Genomic DNA, 23993 nt, shown 5'->3' with positions numbered 1-23993 from the left:
TCCAAGACATTGCCTGATAGGAAAAAGCTGCTGTTATAGCAGAGAGCAGAGCTCCCCAGGTGACCAGCAATAAGGATAAACTGGAATTTATACTGCAAAGACCTGCCAGTGAGCAGCACAGCAGGCCTGAGCCTCCTCTTTGGGGAACAGTTTCTCTGACTGATTTAGAGGTGGGAACTCAGGTGTCAGGACTATAAACCACACACATCTCCCTCTTCAGCTCTGGTTGTTTTACATATGATTTATGTTTTACCTCCAAGTTCCTTTTTCCTGATCAATCACTCTTTTGAGGCTGTAAGGCTGGGGAGAAGATGCAAAACTCTCCACCCTGCTCAGCACAGGGATGCAGCTGCCAAACCAGTGGCACTGCTGCCTGCTCAGAGATATTGCTAGAAAAGCCCTGCAAAATTCAGCTCAGAGAGCGTCTGAATTTAAGGGATAGGAAGCAGGAGGGGAAGGAGACCCCATAGAAGAGGAGATCTTGTGGCTTTTGGCCAGGAAAGGGATGTCCTCACTTCCCAGAACCTACTATCACCCAGGCATGAGGGGCATCTTTTCAGTGCTGCTGCACTAGACACTTGCAGCACTGGTAGGATCTATCCTCCTTTCTGCCACTTTCTTGAGGAAATTAAAGTATTATTTGGGCACCTCTGATAGCTCTCCCTTTGCCCTGCAGCATTATCAGAGTGCTCACTCACACAATATGCTCCTTGTCCCATGGTTAAGTAACCAGGGTATTTCAAGGATTAACTAAGTTCATCATTATTCTATTAAAAACATAAATAAAAAAAATAAAACACAGGATTTTATTTTTAATGGTTCTGAAAAAGGGTTGCCCAGGCTGGGATTAAAACTCAGGGCTAACTTGTTACTACCTTCACAGCTGCAGCAATATCTGGCTTGTCAGCTCTGAGCTCAGTGGAGCCAGTCTCTTATAAAAAACATACCTGCCCAGATTTTGTAGAGGGAGATAGAAATCAGTGTGATGATCAAAGCTTCTGATAGCATTCCTGGGTAACACAGGCTTTGCAGAGCACAGCATGCACAGGTCTGGAGGCCTGATCAGCAGTGACCTGGAACTGCTTCCCCCAGCACATCATTCAACAGAATTCACATCCAAGGAGCCTCCAAGCCCTGACTTTGTCAGTAGGCATGTATAAATCCTGCAGCACTCCCATTCAGCAGCCTTTGGCTCTCAAGCTGGCAGTAAGGGACAGGATAATTTAAGTGCAGGAGGAAAGAATTTAAGAGCATTTGGGGTGCCTTGTTATTCATGAGCAACAAAAACACTGAATCATGGAGATGGGACAGCCAGATGAGCACTAGAGGAGCTCAGATCCACATGGATAGGGAGTGGGGAGCCTCCTACTTAAAATTACAGCTGTCTCAGTTAAGTCCATGTAACTGCAGAAGTGAACAAGGCCCACCTGCCTGTCCCCAGTGTCACTGGGGACAGTGTGCTCACCAGCGAGTCCTTCTGCACTCCAATGCATGTGTGAACTTGCTTGCCAAGCCCAGGAAGACTAAATGCAAAGGCAGTGACACAAGCCACCACCAAGGACCACAGCCAAGATTTACCATTCGAGAGCTCTGAACCACTTTATTGCCAGCAGCCAGGATGTCATGCAGCTCAACCCTTCCCTGCTCCACAGTAGAACACAGATGTTCAGCCTTTCAGCATCAATTCCTGATGGTCAGGCAAGGCATCTCTGTTGATCCAAAGCCTCATGCATTAGCCCTCTGTTTTTTCCAAGGACTGATTCACTGGGTTAGGAAACAGCACAGTCAGCAACAGCCAGACTCTGTGGTCTTAGGGCCATATGGTTAAAAAGAAAATACTTTAGCAGTGTGTTTCCCAACCCCACTCCCTGTGATTTCATCTGACAAAGCACCAAAGACCCACAGCATTACAGTATTGTCATATATGGCCTGATGGCCATGCTGTTCTCTTCTCTGGGCTGATGGTTATGGTGGGGAAGCAAGTAACTTAATGAAACAATTGTTCATATTAAATCAGCAGGTTTTGTTCTTTTCTCTTGCCTTAATTATGAGGAGTCAGGAAGAATGTCCAATTATTCAAGGCAGAATTTCCTTACCAAGCAAGGTAACATGTGCTCAATGCCAAGGTACACCAGATGGCAATTTTCATAGAACAGCCTCTTCCATGGTTAGTGAAGGGAACACTTCAATGGGACATTAAAACTGAAGAGCGTATTAACAGACAAATAAAAAATAAAGGCAGTAGTCAATGCCTATTCAATACAAGGAAAATTCCTGAATGTAAGAGAAGTCTGAATGAAGGGTCATAAGTGTTTTCTGTTTTGAATAGCCTCAGTCTCTGAAAACAAAACTGTTGAAGGTGCTTCACGAGCTGACCCACATGAATACCTCCTCTTAAGAAGGGTAAAATCCCTGGGCTGCTTTCAGAAATGCCAGCTGAGCACTTCTGAGACTAGTTGGAAGTTTGAAAAACAAAAGCAGGTCAAAGTCAAACTCTCAAACCCCTCAAAGCTTAATCCTTTTTTCGCCAATATACAACCCTGTTTTATGGCCTTTAAGGTCCAAGTTCTGTTGAAACTACAGGAATTAAGCAACAACTATAGTTTTGTATCAATCACATTCTTCTAAAGTGGTACAGGAGAGATCTGGATCTCACTCACCACCAAACAAGAATATCACTGTTTGTTATCCAAGTACCATACATAACCCAGGGCAAGGTTTACCCCAGTGCCTCTCCTTGGTTAAGCTGGGTTATCAGGTACAGCTTCACAACTGTAATTTAGAGAAGTTAACACACATCTCTGAGGAAGGAGAAAATGCAGAATGGAGGCAGAGTGCTGGAGCTCTGAACTGGTCCTGCTGCACTGGAGGGAGGCACAGAAAATGTGGAACTAAGCTGCTGCAGAGGAGAGGGACCAAATGCCACCTATTCCAACCCCTCCTGAGCAGCAGCAACCCATCTGGCTGCAGACTTGAGCATGTGCCAAGTAAACCATCAGGCATGATTATTTCTCTGCCATTATAACTGTTTGTGTTTAGAGACATCCAGGGGTAGTCAGGGAACTGCACAATCATGGTGAAGTGTGCCTGTCTGCCTGACACCATTTCCAAATCTGAATGCAACTCCTGGTCCTGCAAGTGTGATTCAGAGCACATTCTTAAATGCATGAACTTACATGTTTGCTTCCTGTATTTGCAAGCATGTAAAAGGCACAAGGTGTCCCTTCCCCTTGACAGCTTTTAATGGAAAGGCAGATCCAGATGCAGAGGGGGCTCTGTCTGTTGCTCGGAGGGAAGACACTGGACTGGAGCCATGGGGCCTGCTAGAACTGGAAAAGGGGAGCAAGGAACTGGAAGAAAGAATCAGCAACAATAAAAAAAACCCACAGAAAATGTGGATAAAGGAAAACCACAGGAGGATCAACAAGAGTCTGCCTATAATCACTACCAAAGCAATTACAGAATTAGGGAAGATTTATAACAGACTGAAGAGCTGGATACTTGGCACGTGAAATGGAAAAGCTGTAAGGAGGGAATTCTGTGTGTTGGCATCAGGCTCAAGAGCCACAAGAGATGCAGCCTCAGCAGTTCTGTCCTGCACTGAGCAAACTGAGCAGCATTTTGGATGTCTTTTCTTATACCTCTCAGCTTCCAGCTATAATTTGGTCCAGCCATCAATTCCAAGTTTTAAAAACCAAAACAAACAGCATTTATTTATGGAGAATGTTGAAAAAATATGAGGAGTTATTAATAATAGCCACTGTTTCCTTAATGCTCTAACACAGTACAGCTCCTAGTCAGCACTGGCAGCCCTTCTGGGAGGAAATTACTATTATCCAACTTTACAGGTGGGGAAACTGAGACACAAAAAGGCTACAGAAAGTAGCTGGTTTAACCCAGGTAGAGAGTTATAGACTATTACTATATGTATAACCAAGTATTCCTGGAAACTGATGCAGGTTTATCTGTGATATACTATCATCCAGCTTTAGCCATCATTTTTGTCTCCGTCTTGCTTGCTAAGGGCATAATTCCACTGTTATTTTCTCTTTTCTTTACACTGGCACAGCTTTGTTTCACATTGTTCTTGATTGTCCATCTATATAATTTACTTCAGAAATTAAAGGTATTATTTTGCAAACAATTAGCAGCAACTAAAATACCTGCACAAGACTTAGGGCAGTAGACAGACCAGCCTCCTCAAACCAATTTGTTTCAAATAAATTAATTTCTGAACAAACCCTAAGCCTAAAAGTCTAGGATTTCCAAATTAGTTGAGTACAAATACCTTTGGGAAAGCTCCAGAAAGGCCCAGGGAATACTCCCATTGACAGCAAAAGGAGCAAATCTAACAAGTAAAAGAAATGCAACAGGCAGTGGCTTTAAAAGGTAAAAAATCAGCTTCATCCAAAGCTTAGCAGTGCCAGTAATGACACAGTCAGGGCTGCCCTCACACCCAGCTCAAAGCAGATCAATCAAAATGAATCATCACTTGAGAGACAAGCAAAGAGGCAATTTAAACACTGGAACAAGCCTGCTGCAGTTCAGCAGGTAACAGCATGATCGAGCTGACATACTCACCTCAAAGAGGGACTCAAAAACAGGCTTGGGAGGGAGGGTGGAGGAAGCAAATCTCCAAGCCAAGGGTAGTAAGAGACTTTCCTGGCCAGATCTTCCAAGCCCCCACTATGGACAGTCCCAGGCTTGCTGCTGGGGAAGCACCTTAGTGCCTGAACAGGGTAGAGTTTTTTTTAATCTTACGTATTTCTTGAAAATATCATAAGATTTACAAACTCTGGCAGCTTTTCAGCATTGACACTCTCACTTTGCAGGCAGTTCCTGTAATGGCAGCATTGGTGATAAATTAAATAATTAAGAGTCACACTGTGCAAAGCTGCCTTCCTTCTTACTGAGGAAGGGACAAGGATAGCATTGAGGGCAACCAAGAAAATAGAGATGGAGTTTGATTCCAGCTGTGTATGAACTGACAGGAAGTGCAAAATTGTATTGGGAAATTACTGCCTGAGAACAACAGAGGACTTGGGTCTTGTTGCAGCCCAGACCCTTGGCCCTGCCAAAACAAGCCAGGCAGCAGCAGAGGCTCCTGACTGCTGTCAGTATTTTTGTGGTTTTTGGGGGTTTTAAAGAGTCAGCTAGGGCTCTAGCTAGAGCATGGATGGTTTCCTAATAGAAATGATTTCAGAGTCTGGAGTGGTTTCAGGAGGAGCTTGCTGAGCTGGCTGGTGCCAGGAACTATGTGAATGTAGCTGCGAGGAATGCTTGCTCCCTCCTCATCCCCCCCGTGCCTCTCTGCTGCTCCTGAGACAAGGCTGCTCTGAACAAATTGGAAAAAGTCAGTTGTCATCCAGACACCCCAGGAGGGATCTGGCCTCCATTTCTAGACAGGCTGTGAAAGGAAACTCTACAGAGTAGCTGGAGAAATGGTCACCTGCTGGCAGGGTCATGGCAGGAACAAACCCTCATCTCACCCATGGCCAAAGGAAAACAACCCTGCTCCAAAGAGGAGGAAAAACCAGGAACTATAAAAGGGATATTGTATAAGACCTAGCGCAAAAGCCTTCCTGCTGTTGTTACATTTTCATAACTCCTATTTCCGAGCGGAGCGGGGCCGAGCGCTGCCTGCAGTGCCTGTGAACAATGGCCCCGCCGAGGGGACTCCTGCCCTGCCCCGCCAGCCCGGCCCGGCCCCGCTCTCCTCCCGGGCTCTGGCAAGGCAGCTGCTTTCATGCAATTGTTTCCCTGCCTGACAGATTAATTTTCACTCAGGTTTTTGTTGCTGTCTTGCCCTCTCGTGGCAGGCCCATCCATCAGACGCTTCCCCGTGGATGGATACACCAACACTGCCCCTGCCAGGCGCTGTGGTCACTGTCTGCAACGGGGAAGAGCTTCAATCTGTTCCATTTAGCAGCCAGCACTGCGTTCTGCTCCTCCTCTGATAAGGTCGTTCTGTGTGTATCAAAATCAACTGCAAATATTAGTTTGTTACCGTGGCTTTTCTTTCCCCATTAAGATAAAAAGTACAGAAAGTAACGAGAAAGACACTCATCTGACAGTGGCCTTGAGCCATCTCCTTTCTGAATGAAGCACATCTGAATTCTGGGGATGGACACTTTCCTTGGCAGGGAGAAAAGAAGTGGAAAGGAACAGCTGAACTATACTGCTGAGATGCAGCTTCAGGATACCTCACATTTCAATATTTACTCACTGATCTGAGCTCCAATGGATTCAGTTCTCGTTCCACCCACCCCTCAGACAATTGAATAGCAAAAAAAAAATAATATAAGATCTGTTTGATAAATTAATCTTCCTGAAGCATTCATCCAATTCTGGTCTCACCAGGATATACCTGCAGCCACCTGCTGTAGCAAAAACTGGAAGTCTCACTCGTGCTGCTTGGTCTTTGTGGCCACATGAGTTTTCCCAAGGAGTCAGACCTGAGGTTGTTCATTCTGGCCCAAAATACAAGCCATCATGCAAAATTTTTAGCAGTCACCAGATGGAGCTATTCCCGATAATATGTGGATTTCTATAGGCATTTAAATGGAGAAATATGGAAAAGTCAGGTAGCAGTGTGGTGCCTGTCTTTACAGTCCTTGAGCATAAATCAGTTTGATCACTGTCTACAAGTCTGTGAACAAAGCAGTTCTCAAGTCACTACTTTCAAGCTATGCACAAGCAAAAGAATACATGATATAAACAAAATGCTTCTTCCAGTAAAACCAAAGGATTTAAAAAAAAATAATTATTACTAGCAGCATATGACCAGTACCTCCTAGCCCATCATGCTGATTCAAGTATCAAACCCCATGTCCCTTCAGCAACATGCTACTAATCTGTTCCTATAGATTTCCAAGGAGCAAATCTGTCTTGCTTCTGAGCCATGCCCATTTCATTGACACTTCAACTTAGCTAACCACAAAAGCATATTGGCTAATGACAAATTACACTGTTTATACAACTAACATTTCTGGAAGAGCGTATCTCCTGCAAGAAACCATAAGCAAACCTGCCCTTTTACAGAGAGGAAGAAAGCCAATGCAAAAACCGTTTTTGCATTGCCTGCCAGTTATAATTGAAATCATTTTAATAATTCATGCCTCATTACCTTGCCACATGGCAGTTCAAAGACTATCTCCTAATCCTTTAACCCTTTTCTCCTGTGTCCTTTGCTTTGGTTTCTTAATCAGTGAAGAAGCAAAATGGGGAACATTCGTCAACACTTGCCCATGGGAACAAAACCCAAGGGGGACTAGGGAGTCCAAGAACTTAATCTGCTTCCTCCTGCCCTCCTAGTTTTTCTGATTTGACCCATCAATGTCAGCTGAAATAGCAAAGAAATTAGCAAACTGTGTATTGTATACCCCAAACCATTTGCTGAACCTGAAATTGCTTTATGGTGTGTCTAGGTACTGTAGCACTGAGGGCAGAGGGACTCCTGTTATTCAGCAGCTTTATACAGCCAGTTCAGAATACCTGAAAGCTGCAAATTGCATCTTGTGCCCTTGAACCTGGGAGAACTCTTATGCTTTTTCCAATTCTGAATTGTCCTGTGGGCAGTCAGCCCCATAGCTTTGTCCTTTCTTGTTAGGTAGAATTATTTATTTTTAAATCACAGGAACAGAGCATTATATTTTTTCAAAGGTTTTGAAACCTCCCTCCTTGTTACCCTGGGCCACTTAGGAGGATGACACCTGATATCTATTTACTATTTCTGTCCTGTATGGGGAGACTGCAAACAAGAAAGTAAGGTATAACATTATTTATGGCTGCAAGTATGATCCTGTTCACTTATGAAAAGGAAATAACCTTGTAAAAACACATTCATTTTAAGCACAGTGTGTATTTACACACAGGATGTGCCTCTCCAGAAGCTTAACTTACGTGTCTGAGGGAGACCAAACTCTATATGCAAACATGCATCAACCTGTGCAAAATAATAGCACTAGCATAAGATTTCAACACCAGAAATGCCAACAGCAGCAAAATTTATAATTTATAACTAGTTGCTCAATATGTTCCAGCAAGCAGATACATAGAGGTACAGATAAACTGACTGATAGCCTGATGAAAGCTGTGATACAAGAAACTCTGCGAGCTCCATGCTATTTCCAGCTCACCTACAGCACATCTTACCCAGCCTACTCCAGGTTTCCTGCTTGCTGAGCCATATGCATCCCAGTACAATAGGAACCCTCTCTCATTACCATCTCACAGGTTCCTCTAGGCCTCAGGTGCCATCTGCAAAGGTGCAGGGAAGGCTTCAAAAGAGCTGATCGCACAGAAGGTGACAGTGCCCTCAAACTCTAGCAAAAGGAAGCTTATTTACCTACTGATGTTCAGATAGCAGTCACTCCTGAGAAACCAATCTTGGTCAGCTGGCAGCAGAGACAGAACAGGGTCACCTTGGGGAACTTTGAAAATCAACAGAGAACTCAAGCCCCAGGTGATGTAAACTTGCACAGCTCTGCTGACTCTAGAAGAGGTGATTTATGCCAGCTGACCCATGGTGTTTTAAGCCTATCACTGGGGTTTGTCAGTTGAGCATTCACAGCTGTGTCCATGTCCCTGTTGCACTAGGCAGAGGGTGCCTGACCTGCCCAATCCCTGTTTCTAGAAAGCACTTATCAGAGGAGTTGATGTACCTGGTCTGGATTTGAGTGGGTGGGGAGCCCTCCATGCCTTTTCCCAGGGGGGATGAATGCCTAGCAAGCAAAGTGGAATTTCTTAGGCAGCCTGAGCTGTACTCCAGAAGCAGTGTGTTACCTTTGAAGCCCTAAAATAAGGTCTATTGATATATGGCTCTACCTCCAGGGTGAGGACAAAGGAGATCAAACATAGGTCTCTTTCATGAACAAGCTTTGAGCTGAAGCACTCTCTCTTCACTGAACAGGCAAAAGCTGGGTACAACCCCTGTGACTCACGGAGGAGGTGTTTTGCTGCCTGCAGGCAGGATGCTCAGCTGAAGAGGCCATTTCAACCTTTAGACCCCATCCCACCTCATGCTTCTCTTCTCAAATGTTGCAGAACCAAGATGCTTAGGTGGTTACTTGCCTTCAGAACACTAAAAAGAATTATTCCTTTTCTTTTTCATTTTTTTTAATCATAACTCTAACTGCCCAGTGACCCAAAAAAATCAAATAATTAAGGTTTTAAAGAACCATCAGGTTGGATTTTCCATTATATATGAAAGCAAAAGTAAAGGTGTCAGTCATCATTACAACTGTCTCATTTGAAGCAGAGTGCTTTACAGTAAGGTTTAGCCCCACTTCTAATCAGCATTGAGTACTGGATTCAGAGCTTGGAGATCTGCTCTGGGCAAAGGGCCAGAAAGTGACTCTGAACAGAAAAAATAAGTCCAGTCTAATTTCACTGAGCAAATCAGGTGAAATAAGTAAATTAAAAACAAAAAGCCCTAATTCAGCTTTACAGAATTCTTCCCACTGAAACAACATTAGCAATTAGTTACAATAAAACAAGTGAGACAACTGATCTTTATTTTAGTTGTGTTCTTTTAAGAAGGATACAAATGTTGCCTCAGAGAAACTGCTGCCAACATGTAGCTTAACTCACAGGAAGAATCAAAAAGGAGCTGTGGATCAAGGAACAGATCACAGAAGTCAACCCTCTTCTGATGCACAGGAAGGTGCCAAGGCCCTGTTCTGAACTGCTTGGGAAAGATTATCTGCTCCCAAATTCATCCCCTCTCAAAGCTGGCTGCTGTTCCCTTCTCACAATTCCCAGGCACTTGACACCCTTCAGCCTTCATCCAGCTTTCTGTAGCTGAATCTCCTCCAGCTCTTCACTTCCAAAATCATGTTAAAGTCTGCTAAAGGACCCCAAGCATTAGCCAGCTCAACATGAAGAGAGAAAGCCGCCCATGTCTCTCCTCTCTCCCTGGCTACCCCAGCCAGCTACACTGCCAACTTCCAGCACATCCTGACCATGTATTTAGTCTGCAGAAATTTGCTTTGCACTGTCTCACACGGGTTCCAGTGCAGGGATTACATATCCAGTGAGGCATCTGGCACTCTCTGTCAAAGCCTGGAATTTTGGAGATTTGACTCATCATGCTGCTCCTGCCAGGGGCTGAGAGACCATCTGGTCCAGGACACCACTGAGAGTCAGAGGAGCCCAACAGCAACTCAGGGAGCCAGTCCCAAATCCATGTCTGTCTGTACCAGCAGAGGGCACAGAGCAGGGCAAGAGTTAACATGAACCTCATTCATGGGGAGGACCAATGCTGTGGGCACACCAAGGGGCCTTTGCTGCCCTACTTGCTGTCTTCCAAAATGAATGCATGCCCTGAACAGGGCACAGTGAGGGACACTTTGTGGCACAGAGTCTGAGGCATGGTAGAGTTACCACCAAGTCCTGAAAATAGCAAAAAAAGACACCAGGCAAAAATACTTTTCTAACTCAAACTCCTTCACTGCCTTTAGTCTTTAAGGCAAGACTGGGTTGGGTACATGGATGGAAGTAAATGGCTGTCACTGATGTTACACACCTTTTCCTAAGGAATCCAACTCTTACCATTTGTTCATCTATAAAGGAGCTAAAGCTTGTATGTAACTGAATATCTGACCATTATTTTCAGAAGACTTTTATGCTGCTCCTGGGCCAACAAATGTCTCCAGTCTAAGCATGGAGATAAACTTGCTAGACCAAAGCAGTATTGAAGAATCACCTGCAATGACCCAGCACAGAGTAGATGTGCACCAAGGCTGGAGAGCAGGGCAGGGAGATGTGACAGGATGACAGGCCATGGTGGTATTAGAGCTGCAATGTTTGGCACTCACTTCCTGGATACTTCATGGCAGCAGACGTGGTTTAAGAAACACCTCCAGAGATGAGCAGAAATCTCTTCCCAAGAAGCTGTGATTCAGGGGCTGTTTAAACTGACCTGTGTTCTCTCTCCAGATAAAACTGGGCTGGAATTCAGAAGCAGAGCCACCACTGCCCCCAACTCCTGCGATTTACACCCCTGAACCAGTACACTGGAAGCGAGACTGGCTTGGGGAAAGCAAGATGTGATGTGCAGGAACAGGATGTGCTTATTCTGAAGGCAGCTCTTCTCTCCACACTCCATACCCTATCAGGAATCATAATCCCTGCCTGGGGCAGAAACAGTTAGTTTCCTTTGCTCTGTGCTTGTCAAGCATTTCAAGGTGGTGCAGTGGGAATGCAGGCAGTTGCGCCTCACACATGAAAGACACGTATGCTGTAGCAATGACCAGGACCCACCAGAGACATGGCAATACCTGGCACTTCTGAAAATGTAGAAGGGAAGGGGCCTTCACACGGGTCTTGACCATGTGAGGAAACCCTGGGATAATTGCCATTGGTCAGATGAAGCAGTTTTGCAGTTCCCCAGGCAGAAGGTCTGCTCAGAGGTGAGCAGCAGTTCAGACGCAGCATGTCCTGGTGTCCACCCAGATCCAGAGCACCCACCACCACCGCAATGTCAAGCAGGAACAAGGCTAACCCTACCGTGTTAGAAGAAAATAAACCACGGTTATCTTCCCTCTAGAGCACATTTCCCTACAAACCTGTTCCTCCTACAGCACACTGGTAGGCAAATTCCTGAGGAAATACCACCCTCTTGTGTCCAAGTTGAAGCTAGCAAGAATTGCTTTCAAAAAACGGAAAATAAAGCAATCCCTTCACATTGCAAAAGCTGCACGATGACTGGCCTATTATCCTTGAATTTAGAGAAGTTATCCTCAGACGGTGGGCAAGGGGCTTAGAGGGGAGGGGTAGAAGACCTGCCTACCAGAGCATCTGCAAAAGCTAGGAAAGGAATGTGCACTGCTCTTACCAGTTTTAATTCAATAGTTAAGAGTCTCATCCCCTCTTGAAAATATTTAGGAGTTTACAAGGTGAAAAGCACTGATTCCATGAAAACACAAGTCTAATAATTAACCTTGCAACAAGTCAAATTAACCTTGCATACTAGATAGGCACAGAGATCTTCACAGTTGATACTTGCTCCTGCCATCACACTGCCCAGCACAAATCACAAATGCAGGAAAGGATCAGTGTGAAGGAATTAGAGAGTCTTTCTGGTTCAAAAAGACCTTTAAAATCGAGTCCAACCATAACCCAACTCTACCAACCATTAACCTAACTCTACCAAGTCCAGCGCTTAAACCATGTCCCTCAGCACCACATCTCATAGCCACATTCCAGTACTTGAAGGGCCTACAGGAAAGCTGGGGAGGGACTTTTGACAAGAGCTTGTAGTGAGAGGACAATGGGCAATGGAATAAAACTGGAAGAGGGGCGATCTAGTTTAGACATTAGGAGGAAATCCTTTAGTGAGGGTGGTGAGACCCTGGCCCAGGTTGCCCAGGGAAGCTGTGGCTGCCCCATCCCTGGAGGTGTTCAAGGCCAGGCTGGATGGGGCTTGGAGCAACTTGGTCTAGTGGGAGGTGTCCCTGCCCATGCAGGAGGTTTAGAACTAGGTGATCTTTAAAGTCCTGTGACCTAGCCTTGGTTTAAATTGCATTTTCATTTTTAATTGGTGTGGTAATCTGCCCCTCAGCTCTCACTTCAGACATGAACTGTCATCACTAACCACAGTTTCATGTTCCTTCACGTTCTTAATCCATCCTTAACAAAAAGCTGCCCAAAGCATCTCTTGAGTAAGATAAATTTGCTTTCCTTTGAGGAACTGCTCCCCCAGCAGGCCCAGGGCAGGTTCTCAGGGCTTTGCAGGGTGGTGAGGTCCCTCCAGCAACAACTGGGACCAGCCAGTGGGGAACACCTTGTGCTGGTTCTTTGGTAACCCTGGCACTGTTCATCCACATCTCATACTATCATTGAGGCTTCCACATGAGGGCTTTGGTTTTTGGTTTGGATTTTTATTTTCCTTTTTTCCATAAACATTTCTACACACTTGTTCTAGCACACACAGCACTCAGTATGATGGTGACTCTTCAGGAAGAGTTACTGCATCTTCCAGCATGCTTGGTTGCTTCACTTGGTTTAGCCTGCTCACTGGCAGCCAGTGTCAAAATATTTCCTGCTGTCCCATCCAGGATAGCTTGCTCATTCCAGAAATGCACAAGATACCATCTCCATTTCACTTCCCCTTGGCCTGTTTCTGTCCATCTCCTGCAATTACCCACACAGCCACAAATACAGGAGCAGTTTAACTTGGAAAAGAAATGATAAATAGCCATAAAAAAAGCTCACTGCAGAAGTGAGATCTGCACTGTGTGTGTCATTTAGATTTAATCAGAATGTTAATATGCATTAAATGGTATTTGAGAATTTCAGATGCATTTAATACAAGGGGATTTGCATATCTACCACTGAGTTTTTAATCCTTGATAAATGTGTAGAATAATCAATTATTCAATGAACATACAAGAGTTCACTGATTAAATCTCAATTATAAAGGCAAGTCTTACCCACTCTATTTATTATGACTGTTCTGCCAGCATTGCCTAATTAAGCCATATTTGATTATGGGGTGAAAAACATTTACTGCAGATATTGTGGTTCTGTAATTGATGCATATCTGTGGCCTGGCTGTTAAGCCCTAATAAATACATTTTAAACAGCTAATTATTTAAGTGACAACAGTCTCTTCCAATCTCAGTGTCCTTTTATGAAAGCCCTAATAGGAATGAAACTGCTGAAAGCTGCTTCATTGTTTTCCCCTTTCCACCACTCGTACCAGTGTTGCTGGGATGCTTCCAGCTCCACTGCCAATGCTTTGTAAAGGGACTCTGCAGCTTGGACTGGGATCCACCAGTCCAAACCAGTATCTGCAGTGCAGGTGTCCACACCTGAACCGATTGCCTGTCACAGTCCATGGAGAGGAACAGACTGTAGCAGGTGCTGCTGTGTCTTCTTCTGTAAGATGCATCCAGCTCCTCAGGCTCTTTGGCTGCAAGCATCCTGCTGCTCCTGCAGACCCTACCAAAGAGCCTCAGAGGCACACTTCTCCATTGTAGACAATTGAGGTGCAGCAAGATGAAGCCTACATAAAGTGTATTTACATCACTTGTTTAATCATAATTTTTTAACTCCATAGTTTCTCACCCATTTCTTGAAAGGTTGGCACAATGTTCCAGGTCAAGCTGCTTCTAGTCACTAACTGACCCACAGCATAAGAGGCAGCTGCAGGCTCTTCTCCACCCCCAGTTAGCTTAGATCAAGAGAGACACAAGCAAGGCCCTTGTGCAGCTCTCCAGAGCAGATGCCTGTTTGCATGGAGAAGATTTGACAGCTTTTGGACATCACTACATCAGGTGTCTTCAGATTAGCTTCAGCTTTCAGTACAGAAACTCAAAACGTTGCTCAAAAACAAAGACCTCTTTCTCCTCCAACTATGAGAATTTAACCCCTTTTCCTTGCTGAGATCCTTGTACCAGAAAAACTACCACAGGTACATAAAACGGAAAAGAAAGAACCCGGACAAACTCCTCCTACACACACACACACGCCCACAGCACCAGCTCCCAAACAAATACACCCATAGGGCAGGCACAGTGAGGAGAGATTTAATGGCAGCTGCTGAAGCTCAGCAGCTTCGACTCTGGCAGTTGTCTGTAATATTTGAAGACTTGCAGTTTAGCCTGCTAAGTTGCTGTCTTTTGCTTGTTTAAAATAAACATTGCCCTAATTGCTTTCATGTTCTTCAGATCAAAACATCCAACCTACCTCTACTACCCAGTGTTAAAAGCACTTGAGTAGCTCATATCCTTTTAATGCATTTGCTAAACTGAAGTAAGATTTGCTAATGCAAAACCAGGGGACAACTGCAGCAGACTCCATCATAAGCAGATAAACCAGGAAACTTCTTGCTAAGCACTAAAGAGACAAACCAAGAGCTCCTCAGAGCAGTCTGCAAAGCAAGTCTGCCAAGCAAGCCTGCCTGGTGTTCCCATGGGGTCCCACACAGCAAGTGATCTTTGAAAATACCTAATTTAATGATCCATCTGCTTCCTAGCACAGAATCTTGTGCTTCACGTTGTTTTCCCCTTAGAAGCCAGAAATTGTGAATGTTTGGAAAAAAAACACCTGAAAAGGAGGATGCCAAGCACCATCCTTAGTCCCAGCCAAAGCCTCTCTGTTCTGAAAGCAGGCTGGTTCCAGAGGCTGTTTGTCTCATTTAGTGTTTTAAAGTAACAGCCCTGATGTTACAGAGCCTTACTCTACCAGCCTCAGAACAGAGGAATCTGTGCACAAGACTGTGCATCACCCCCCCAAAGATACTGCTCCAACCACACTGGGCCACAAAGGAGAGCACAAGAGAGGTAACAAACAACCTGAGCTGCTTGTACATACGGATGTTCTAACTGTTTCCCTTATGTCAAATACCCTGGTTTGTTTGCTAATGAGTAATCAATCATGATAGGGAAGTTAACCTCTCTGGGAGCTCTGTATAAAGTGTCAAAAATAATAGTATCATGTTCTCCATTAATTTGGGGCTGTGTGCTCCTAAATCTAAATTTTATGGCAGGGAATAGCACAGCTGCCTTTCAGAGGATGGGATGCATCCTTAATCTTTCTAAGCAACCAGTCAGGTGCTTTACAATCTCTGAAACATCAGACACTGTAACATATCAAACCAAAATTTTGTTTGTAAAAATAAGTACTGAATGCTGAGAGCTTAAATCTCAGTTCAAACAGGCTCAATGTTATGTTTTGCTACAGCGTTTCAGAAATAATTACTCCAAGATGAATACTCTAAAATTTTTATGCTGGGAGGGTATGTGAAAGCAGCAGCAATCCATTACACACTGGGGTTAAATACAAGCCCTTCAGGGTAAGGCAAACGTTGAAAATAAATACAGCTACCTGAACTATCCATCCATAGCTGACAGAGATTGCAGAGATTTCTCTAGAGTGGATTCATCTGTTTTTAGTTGCAAGCTTATTTTTCTGGGAGGAAGGCTCCCAGTTAAAAATCTATCATTAAGAGTAATCTTCAAAAGAATTTTAACAAAGCAGAATTCCTAAATGTAGAAAATTAAAGCGGCTTCTGTTTTATCCCTGGTATCTAAATCCTGTAGGCAATGTGAAAGTCACTGAAATAGTTCTAAGCCTGAATAATGCAAAATGTACAGATGAAAATCTTCCTCTGATGAATATTTGATAGGAACAGACTCAGGATGGAAGATGGGAGAACATGGCTTTACTCCCACAGATGTCTGTGTGTACACACAGAAAGCTCCAGAGATGTAGACACTGCTGTTGATGTGCAGGAGCACAACTGTCAGACTCTATCCATTGCCAGCCAGGGCATCCTCCTTCTCACTGCAATGTACACTGGCAGGTGATTTAGCCTGTCCCTTGAGCCTGTTTGCTTATCAAGCCCCTCCACACGATGCATCTATGTGCTCTGTCTTAAACTGCTTCAGGAAACATGTTTGCTTATTAAATGCAAACTGCACACCAGTAATATCTCTCTCACAACTCTCTTGTGTTGCTACCAGCTCTACACAGGATTCATTATGAGTCTCTCTCCTCGGGCAGCAGTACCTTCAAGGTCCCTGTCCTGGTCCAAACCCTACCACTGATACTACTCAAAGAGCAGAGCTGTTTTCTGTGCCTGACACTCCCAGTTACACGCTGTATTTGAGCACAGCTCAGCACCAGGTCAAACAAGTTACATAAACATTAAATTCTAGTACCAATGTTATGAATTCTGCCACCAGCAGGAGCCTCCAGGAACAGGCTGCACGAACACTTAACTCCTGGGACAGTCTGGACCTAGATAACTTTTTGTTGCAGAGGCATGCAAGAGATTACTTCTCAGAGTCCCTTCTAGCCTTACACTTCTGTCAACTCTGATCTTCTTTTCTGGCCCTAGACCATTGCTTCTGCTTTAGCATACTTTAAGTACATCTTCCCATGCTTGAGTAACATCCTCTCTCCGTTTCCACTCTCTTAAAAGGAGATTTTTAAAGAAGCCAGAGGGTTCCCTTGGTCATTAATGGGAATGTCCAAAGGGGCAGCAAGTGGTGTCTCAAGCCAAGCACAGGAACATATATTAATAAAAACCTTTCTACTATTACACCATTAAACAACAACATGTGATCACAGGTTTTCCTGTTAAGTATTGTTGCCAACTCCTACTATAATATTCACCATTTAAAGTCTTCTAACTCTGCTTTCACAGATATTAAAAAAAAGCAAAAAGTAAAACCATTTGAGACCACAGAGTATTAAATACAGATTGCCTTCTAATAACCTCTGGTATTTCCTTTTCCTCCAGCAGTTAAGAATCTCACAGTAACAACACCTCTCCTCCTGTCTCCTCAACTGGCCAGGCTTTTTGGCAGAGCTAAAGACAGCTTTAAGTGCAATTTGGTGTAGCAAGCTGAAGCACCTCAGAGCTAAAATTTGTTGTTTTTGTGGTTCTTGAAAACATGTCCTGTTTTGTTGCAAAGGAAACGAGTAACACACAAAAGCAGGGAGGAAGACCAAAGAATAAGAAAATGAGCCTCCAACTCTCACAAACTTAACTTGCTGCTGAGGAAATACGTTGCCAACATTAAGGAAAAATTCACAAGGTAGTGCCTAACTGCTCAGGCCTTGCATGTGCCTGCCTTTTTGATCACAGCAGAATGGAAAAGGGTAGAATTATCTTAGAGACTAATTTAGACACCCGCTAGACAAAGGACAGCCACAGAGAAAGTGTTGTATCAGGGAGGGGCTGACAGCCGATATGCAAGATGCCAGCTACAGCATCTAAGACAGCAACTAAAACATAGCAGAGCTGCAGAAGTTTATAATGACACCTCAGTTAGTCACTAGCTTGGTTGAGACCACTTGCAGAGCAAGGCTGATGCGTGCTCAGAGCTGTGCTACCTGCCGGGTTTGCTGGAGACAACAGGAATGTACAGCACCTTGTTCCAACCAACACTGCTGCACCCTCCTCTGAGCAAAGTGGCACCCTCTCTCCCTGACTTTTCCAAGCACCTCAAGGACTGCAGCCATCCACTTCTCTCACTCTTTCCAGGATGTCCTTGAACTGACAATCACAACTAGTTCAGTTCCAAAAATCCTTTATCTACCTGCCCACACGAGCTCATGTTTCACACCTTGAACACCACAGGTTGGCACACAGAGCTAGGTTGCTTCTCTGAGACCAACCTTTTGCTGGAACACAGCAATAGCCCTTCATGCATCCCTTCTTCCCCACAACCACCACAGCCCACCCTGAAAAAACAAGAAGCCAATTATTGTCTGTCTGCATTTCCAACCTAGAGCTGTGATTACTAGAAAGCCATACAAAGCCAACAAGGAAATGCAGGACAGGAGAACATTCTTCTACATTTGTTTATAATGCAGCTTTGGAATTCACAAGAAAAACACAGCACTTACCTGAAAACCCCAGCTGAGAGCTTAAACAAAACAGTCTCCTTTCCTTCTGCTCCTCTCTTCTGTGTTGTGAATGTCTGTGCACCCAAGGAAAGCTCAGCTGTTCCTCTTTACCCTAAGTAGGAATTAGTTTCCTGCCTCCTGCTCATCTGACATGGCCTCTGTACCCAGCTGTGGAATGCAAGGAAATTAGAATTACTTAAAGGAGAATATTTGTATAGCTGAGTACACTTAATATTTACTATGAAAAAGTTACTTCAACCAGCACAAGACCTTTCAGAACTGACAATATACTGTTCAAGCAGAACCAAAGAATCTGCAGGTTGGGTCACTGATGACTCTTCACTGATGAAGAGCATTCCAAGAACCTCTTTCATGTGAGCATATTAGCATGAACCTTGGGATGATCAACCAGCTGGGCCACGACACAGCTGATACAAATCAACACTTGAGTGTCACCTCACAGCTCAGAGTGACTGCATACAGTCTGGTGTGAAAAAAACTCCAGGGTTGGCAGGCAGAAAGCACAGCAGATCAATACACACATTGTAGCTGCAGAAAAGTAATTGCACAGCTTTTAATTAAACAGAGTATTAGGCAACATTTTCCATCTCAAACTATTGATCTATTTAGGCTTGGACTTATACCTGAAAGTGTTCAGTACTGCAGTGAATATCCCCACTTTACTTATAATCCTTCAAATTTAGCTGCTGAACATTTCTGAACTTAGCAGACAGATAGCTGTGTATAGAGGAGCATGACGTTTCCCATCTGGCAATCACTAAAATAGGTCTGCTTAATAACAAACAAGTAACTAAAACAAAACCAAATAAATAAATAACAATCAAAATTTTTTTCAAAAAAATAATCTTGTTCAGCTGTCTCTTAGGCATCTTCTTTGTTAATACTCCAGACTGTCATCATTCCATCTCCACACTGTGTCTCTGTCAAACTGAGAGCTCACAATTCAATATTGTGTGGGGAGCATCTACACAGCAGTTGGCTTTAAACTGGCAAGCTCAGGCACTGATACCAACAGAGCTGGGGCATGCTGGAGCTCACTGCATTCCAGATGCCAATGGATTTCTTCAGGATCTCTACAAATGCCAAGGCCTGTGAAAGGCAGTGCTGCTGCATCAGCAGCTGAGCATTGTTCACTGGTATGTTTCCAGGGGCTGTGATACCCTGCAGTGCCCTGACCAGACAAGCCCTGAGCACAATGGTACATTGGAAGTGATCTAACTGCAGTCTGCCTGAGCCCAGAAGGAAGTTAGGGCTGCAAGAGCCAGACTGCTACTAATAGCTGAACTAGCAACACAGAGATGTAGGAGCACAATGGGGAAATGCCCAAAGTGCTGCAATGTGTGAGCTGAAAGGCCCTTTCTCTCAGCAGGATATGTAAGTGGTCATGAACACCATTAAATTTCCACTCGGATGCCAGAGGTGCTATTTGAGATAAACAAACCACAGCAAAAGAGAGAAATCTCAGATCCTATCATTTGTGTCTTGCAGAGCAAGGTAACTGCCTGCTAATATGTTTTGGTGACAGAGAAGTTAGTCACACCAGCCACAGAGTCCAGCCACTTCCAACGTGGCACCAGCACGTGCCAAAAGTTCTGCTGAAAAAAAGCAGGCATGGTGTAAAACCAAGAGGTGTTTTCTCTTAGATCTTTGTGCTAGATCAAAGATTAAAAATCAAGCCCTTTAAAAGTGAAGCAAGGAAAGTGATGCCAGCTCACAGATAAGCAGGTTTGATTGTCACATTACCTTCCTTTACTGAATTAAAAATCAAAGTAAGAAGGATGTGATTATGTTGGTGGGCTTGCAGAAATGAAAACTGCTTCTGCCTGACTCAGCCTCTCACTGGCTGCATGGCCTTGGTCCAGTGGCATCAACAACCTAGTGACTCAGCTTCTCTTCTTTAAAACGGAAAAAGTAGAAGATTGAGTTAATTAGTGGACCACAATGCCCCGAGCAGATGAAGCCCTTTTCAACTACTGGCCACAGCCAGCAGGACTGCAGCTCTGCCCAGGCTGGAGGAGCTATCAGAGCTGAATGATGAGCTGTGATGAGCCTGCAAGGAATGTGTGTCTTCAGGCAGTTCTTTGCTATGATCTGAACCCTGTGCTTGGACATCTGCTTGTTAGTAAGTGACAAGGAGACCATTGCTCACACAAGCTGGTCTTGGGCCAGCATGGAACCGTTTACACTGCCTAACCTAATGGGCACAGCCAGCTGTCATATAGAGCACAAGGTGGGAGAGGGACAGTAAGGGAACACAGGCCAAGGCCACTTGCTGCTGATGGCTCAAAGAAGGACTTGAGAGGCTGTGGACAGAGAGCTTATGCAGTTATTCTGCTCTGCACAAGCAGAGCAACAGCACTTCCTAGCACATAGAACCACAATCTTCTACCATCTCTCAGGGTGGTGATAAGCCAGACCACTGAGCAGCCCACTCTACCAGTGCTGAGTGGCAGATAGAAACAACACCTTAAGCATCCCTGCAGCAGCCAGACCTCTGTGCCTTTACCACAAGACCACAATTTTTTTTCTTGAGGCTTCTGCAAGTGAGGAGCACACAGCGCTCTGAGCAAGGCTTGTTTTTAATTTTAGCCTTGAGAGTCATTAGGAACTGTAGTTTCTTCACCTGCAGTGCACACACACACAGGCAGTTTCTTGTCAGTGGCTTGTTTGAAACTTAGAACTGTTTTTCTTTTTTGAAAGAAGGAGTTTTGACTCCAAAAGCTGTTAGATTTTAGTCACTGACTGCCACCACTTTCAGGGGACTCTCGAGAAGAGCTTGATTAGGAACATTATAGTGTATGGGCATGAGATTAGCAGAGAAACCCACAGAGATAGTACAAAGTACTTCATAAGTAAGTTTCTTTCCCAGAAGTCATGGATATTTGGCCAAAACCTTATCTCACCATCCACCCTTGAAAACTAGATGAGAACATAGCTCTATACCTTAAACATCATTCACCCACAAGCTTGCTGTCAATGATATGATGCAGGTGCAAACCATGAGCAGTTAATGGGCCTTTGTCCTTCCTCAGAAAGCTTGTGTGAGAGTTGTAAGGCAATTTGGCTAGAGAAAGAGCACTCCACAAAAGAAAACTCTCCTTTTTTTCTGTCATATCAGCAGAGCAAAAAATTCTGCCATCTGAGAATGAAATTATTACTTCTGTTGATAAAGGATTACTTGTTCGAGTAGCCCCAGAGTACACTTTAATAACCTGCATGGGAAAGGGCTGCATAATTTAGCCCTCCATGTCTTAATGGCTTTGTGGATGCAATACTGGCTCCTGAACGCCAGGGCTCAGCCAGATTCCTTGGAGGAAAAAAACAACAACATAGTTTTCCACTGTGCTACAAGGGGAGGGATCAAGTGTCTCAGGGTGACATGAACTACTGAGAGAAATTAATTTAAAGGTGTTCCCAGGGATTATCAATTACTGCTACTAATTCACAGAAAGAATGAGAGAATCTTCCACTTGGCATCTGCAACATTTAGAATACTACTCTGACTTTATGTCAGAAGCATGAAAGTGTATCAGACCATGTGTAATACCCCTGATAGGTGGGTATCTTCTCTAGGGACACGGACATGTTCTCTGGGGAGAGTTTCAGAAATATGCCATCCAGCTGTTGCAAGCAAATACCAGCCAAAAGCAAAATAATTGTTCTTGGGAAGTAGTTGCAGAGGAAGGAATTAACATCACTCAACGAGCTCATTCAGTCTTACTAGCAACTCATTTATACATAGTGGAGTCTCCATCTGCCCTCAAGCTGGTCAGACAATCTACTTGTACAAGACAGATAACAACACTGCAACATGTTAATGTCAAGAAAAAGTGGTTTTATTCAGTCTGATGAATATTTAGGCTTGTTCCTTTATTTCACTTTACTGAACGAAGTGTGATCTCTAAATATTAAGCCACTCCTCTGCATGTGAGGATATTGTAGAGAAGGCAGGATGCTCTGGCTGTATGAGAGAGTTCAGAAGATCAATATCGTAGAGTCAGTGACTTACTAAAAAGTAAGTTAAAACCTGTTGAGATTTCAAGTGGCATTTGGAAGTTTTCTTGCATGCTGGACACAGCCAGTATCCAGTCATTACTGAAGCATTCAAACCAGTGCTAAAAATTACACATGACAACACAACTACTCCTAAAATTAGATGTTAAGCAGTAGAATTGGTTAACTAGAGCAGAAGCATAAAGATGTCAGGTATTGAAAATGACACCAAGAACGCATTTTCAGCATGTCAGAGCTCTAACCCGTATGAAAACCAAATGTGAGAACTGAAAAAACCTGCATGTTTTCACCTTGACTGTAAGCTGACTGCTGAGGCATGATTGCAAGCCAAGTGTTACAAAACATTTGAAAAAGAAACTAAAGGCCTTGAAAAACAAGTGCTTACCAAAGACTGCATGCTGGGAATGGAAATACTTTAACACAGAGACCTTGAGAAACCACCAGTCAGTAGCTTTTCTTTCCCAGACCAGCAACGCTGGACATATTTTGGTCATAGTCTCCAAATAGTAACAGAAAGTCTCCTACATGAGTTATTGCATGGAAGACTGATCACAAACAGCAACCAGGGGCAGATGGGTGGAAGAATCTAACTCCAGGCAACTCTACCAATGTAGGCTTTAGAAATATGTCATGTAGCATTTAAAACTGCTAGAAGCACATAAACATTTGTTTACAGGATAGTCACTGGAAATAATCCAGTGCCCTGCAATATATCACAAGCCAAAACCTACTTAGATCCCATATTCAGTCCTCTTGAAAAACATTTCATGGCTCAACCCATCTTATCATCCTCTTGGACATCTTTCTAGCATGTACTTATCAGACGTGCCTCAGTAAAACTGCACTGAGGAAAGCATTTTAACCCTTCAACTAAGTCAATGGGCTCCATCATGTGCTCACCAGTCTCTCCAGTTTTGCAAGTAACAAAAAATTCTTTCTGGTGAGCCCTCCCCTTCCCAAGACCTCAGGCCACTCCATACAGATCTAGCACCTTGAGTCACTTCTGGCATACTCTGCCCAACTTGCTCAGCTGCCTCAGCTTTCTCCAGCCCTGCTTGGTAAACTCTGATCATAGATCTGCAGTTCTGCTCCGACTGCTGCTTTGCTCCCAGCTGCAGTTTCTGAATTTTAGCCCCTAACACGGGACAGGGGATCTCACTAATACCTTGATACCATTCTCCATTCTGTGGCCCCTGGCCCAGTCTCAGAGCCTTATACTGTGCTTCCCACCTGTCCTTGAAAATCGTGTCTCTCCCCAGTGCAGGGCCAGGAAGCAAAAACAGCAAAGGCAACACCCAGAGCAACTCTGTTTTTAACTCTGGAAATGAAAAATTCAGTTTCCCTGCCTTCCAGAGAAGGTCTGAGACCATGCTGCATCTTAGGACCTCCCCAACCCTCTTAAAACAGCCGAACACCAAACCCTTCCCCTGTCACCCTGGAGCTATTTTCCCCCGCAGTTCTCTTCAAGTAGTTCATTAACCACTGTTTGGATTAATTGTGGGGTTGATTCTCTACCTCTCCACAAAGGTACAACTAAAGCAATACCTCAGTATCTACCACTCTCCTTGGCTGGTTTTGCTTCGGTTTTGCTTTTT

The sequence above is a fragment of the Apus apus genome, chromosome 17 (assembly GCF_020740795.1).
Source record: "Apus apus isolate bApuApu2 chromosome 17, bApuApu2.pri.cur, whole genome shotgun sequence".
In the NCBI taxonomy this organism is placed as follows: Eukaryota; Metazoa; Chordata; class Aves; order Apodiformes; family Apodidae; genus Apus; species Apus apus.
Note: the sequence above shows the minus strand (reverse complement) of the source record.